This window comes from Mesocricetus auratus, unplaced genomic scaffold (assembly GCF_017639785.1).
Source record: "Mesocricetus auratus isolate SY011 unplaced genomic scaffold, BCM_Maur_2.0 Super-Scaffold_100010, whole genome shotgun sequence".
NCBI classification, from domain to species: Eukaryota; Metazoa; Chordata; class Mammalia; order Rodentia; family Cricetidae; genus Mesocricetus; species Mesocricetus auratus.
The window spans coordinates 29,438,639-29,442,718 of NW_024429194.1; positions in this window are offsets into that span (position 1 = coordinate 29,438,639).

The window sequence follows — 4,080 nt, forward strand, 5'->3', positions numbered from 1 at the left end:
ACTTTCCCCTCCAATTCTTCTTTTGCCCCCTCCCCCAACATCAATACTTCAATAAAAAATTATTAATGCCCTTATGCCCTTGTATTTGAAACTTTGTAAATATTTAATAAAATAACAAAATATGTGAGGGGCTCAAAGACTAGATTTATATCATAAAATTTATTTCACAGAGATGAGATTTTGGAAAAGACCTAGAGGAGACGAACTGTTGGACACAGTATGATTGGAAAAGATTGTCAATTATTAACTCATTTTAATTTTTCCAATTTTTGAAACAGCTGATTCTATTAACAGGCTATTTTTATAATCCCTAAATGTATTTTGCTTTCATAGGAATTGTTTAAAATAAAAACATTTACTCCAAAAAAAGGGCAGAGAATTATCTCACATCACACATTTCAGCTATATTAAACAACTCTAATAACATGAAAAATCATGAAATGAGAGAGAAGTTCTTATAAACATTAGAAAATGTTCCTAAAGGCCCAAATCTAGAAATGATGAAGGGAAAATTGCAAACTTGAGAATGTGATGTTTGAAAAACTCTAGAGGAGTAAAATGGACCATGGGCAAAATTGAAAGACTATGAGAGTGCATTTTCAACTGGAGGGGGCAAAAAGTTGTGAAATGTATTATAAATCAGCAATTAAGAGGAAAATAATCACACACACACACACACACACACACACAGAAAACAAAAAAAAGGATAGAGATTGCTCAACTGAATGTCCAACAATTATGATGCAAAGATGTTGAGTTTGGAGAGAGATGGCTCAGCAGTTGAGAGCACTTTCAGAGGACTTGGATTAGATTCCCAGCATTCACATGGTATCTCATCAGTAACTTCAGCTCCTTGAGATCTGATACCTTCTTCTGGCCTTCTCGGTTACTTCATACGCATGATGTACAGACATCATTCCAAATTTCTGTTACAGTGTTTCATAAAGACTAATGAAAACATAAGGGGATATATACCTGTAATCCCAGTGTTGTGGATACTGAGTCAGGAGCATCATAAACTTGAAGCTAGACTGGACTATATAATGAGACCATGACTAGAAAAAACAGAAACAAGCAAAGATAATGGATGTAGTATTCTTACTTGTAATTCTAACACTCTGGAGGTAGAGGCACAAGGCAAGGAGTTTAAGGCCATCCTCAGTGAGTTCAAGGCTACCCCTCAGTACTTAAGACTGTCAACTTTACACATCTTAGAGAGAAATTTCCTAACCAAACTTGTCTATAGGGAATTGTCATGATTGTTAATTTATGTGAGAGGGTACAGTCCACTGTGGGCTGTACGTCCATGGACAGGTGGTCCTGGCTGTATAAGGAAGCTAGCTGTGCATGAGCCTGTGTTCGTCACCAGACAGCATTCCCTCCATGGTTCCTGCTGCACTTCCTTGGTTGTGAGTAAGTGTCCTAGTTAGAAGATGCTGCATTCAAGTTTCTGCTTGAACTCATATCCATTGACTTCCATTAGTGATGATAGGACTTGAAATCACAAGCCAAATAAATCCTTTCTTCCTTTGCATTGCTTTAAAATTTTTTATTGTTTCTTGGTGGATTTCATATCATACATTCCTCCCCCACTTATCTCCCCATCCCCTCGCATCCACCCTCTGCCCTTGAAATCTCCCCCCATATCGAAAACAAATTTAAAAGAAAAATCAAAAGCCAAACCAAACAAACAGAAGGAGAAGAAAAGGGAGGAGGAGGTGGTGGAGGTGGAGAAGGAAGAGGAAGAGGAAGAGGAAGAAGGAGGAGGAAGAAGGGGAGGAAGAGGCATCTTGTCATGGAAGCTGTAGTGTGGCCATTGAGTCACAGTTTATCCTTTAGTCCATTCATCTTTACTTGCAAGTGTTCATTGCCACAAGTCATTGGTCTGGCAAGAGCCCCCCAGTTTCTGCTACACCACCAATAATGGTCTCTCACTGGGGCTCCTCTTGGATACCCTGTTGTTGTCCTGTGTCATGGAGATCCTGTGTTTTGGATGTGTAGGTTCTCCCTTTCACATGCTCTAGCAGGTCATAGATGAAGGTCGGGGTGGGCCACCTCATAGCCCTGGTTCTGGGCCTTATAGCTAGGTTACTCAGCCTGCAGCTTTCCTTCATCATTATTACCTAGGTGAGATCTCCAGCACTGCCTCGGCTAGCTCACCCGAACAGCAACAAAGAGCAGGGCCAGTTCTCCTGTTCTCAGGTCCTCACATCTGGGTCACCCACACTCACATCACTAGACTGCCCAGGCAAGGTGCAGGGCCCTCTCTCCTGATTGCTAGAGGAGGCATAAGAGGAGAGCAGCTCCTGCACCCCACCTGGCATCACACTAGAGCTGACCCTGCTATTGGAGGCACAGGTGAACTAGTTCTGAGGGTGTGCCAGCAGGAGAGCTGACCCCTCAGTTGCTTTTGGTCATAGTGTTTTTTTTATCACAATAATAGAAAGCAAACTAGAAGTCAAACAAAACATAAGCACTTGGATATAGGGAAAGAGCATACTTTCTTTGGTGAAGGAGAATGAATGATACAGATTTGTTCTTTTAAGGGAATTTGGCAGTTTCTGGTAAAATTTAAAACATGCATACTCATAAGAAGTAGTTTCCCTTCTAGAAATATGTATGTGTTTATAAATGCAGAAAATAAAAGTAATAATCAGTGGTTCAGCTGTAGCTTCCATACAGTGAGCACTTCAGGCTGGATTCTTTTTTTTTTCCTTCTTTAAGTTAGAAACAAGCTTGTTTCACATGTCAATCCCAGCTCCCTCTCCCTTCCATCCTTCCCTGCCCTCCCCACCAGGCCCCCGAATCCCCCATCCAATCTCCACTTTGATCCCCAGGGAGGGTGAGGCCCTCCCTGGGAGATCTCCATAGTGGAATACATTCTGTTTTTATGACACTATGTGTTACATAAGAAAAAAAAACATGACAAATAATTCAAGTCACAAGCAACAAGTACATTAAAATTTGTTTGACTGTTAACTATGGATTGAATATAGTAGCCCCAATCTAAGAAAACACATTCAAATGTTAGATGACTTACTATTTCATAAGGATGAGAAGTGGCAATATTTTGAACAAATGGAGACATGTTATATCAATTGCTAATTCATCTGGTGCGGATAACAGTTGCTATAGCAATACAGAGAAGGAATCCTAGTACAGTACATGCTAGCTTCTGTGTCAGACAGAATCTATCTCTATGATTCCTGCTGCTCTGAACTTCTCCAGTTTCAGTATCTAATGTTGCCCGGGTGGCTCAGTAATACAGCTATGGCTGTTGATTCATCTGCTCTATAATTGAGGCCTCCATTTCTTCTGGCTCAGGTTTAAGTCACTACTGTTCCTTTCAAATTACAATCAACACCTAAAGTAACCGCAGACTACAGACATAAGAGAGAAATATGGTGCTTTTCCCTGTAAGGTTTGCTGACCCTGTTTCTAGAAACACCATTTATCGTAAGAAGTTTCCTTTATAATCTAAACAGGGCCCTATAGCACACTGCTCAAAGCAGACTCTGAGCTAGACTTGAATGCCAGCAGTCCCACTTCTTAGCTGTCTGACATTAACAGTCTATGGTCATCCATGTTTTCACCTCATTCTCCCTAATATAGAGACAATAATACATGCTTCATGTACTTGCAATGAAGTCCAGTTGAGTCAATCTATAATACAAAGTATTTAGAATGGTGCCAGCTAGAAATAAAAGCTTTAGGATACACCTGCTGAAGAAGCTTTAGTTATTGGATGTTTCTGGGGGTTCCTGCCTCATCATGAAACTATCTCTTCAGGGATGTCGGTTGTGGTCTGTTCTTAACAACCCTGACAGATGATCTGGCAGATTAAATCGTATGTTATCCTCTGGCACTTTTTTTTATTATGAGCTTGACTCTTTGTTGCTGGATTCAGATACTAGTATTTCATTCAGACTTGGGCATTGCAGCTACCATTTCATTCATTCAATTGGGAAAATATGGAAGGTATAGGAAGTTAAACCGAGAGGAGCAAGGGAGACTCCAGTAAGTTTTAATGGAAACAAAAACCTAACAGAGACAACTAAGAATGTTTTCTGAGACTATTTG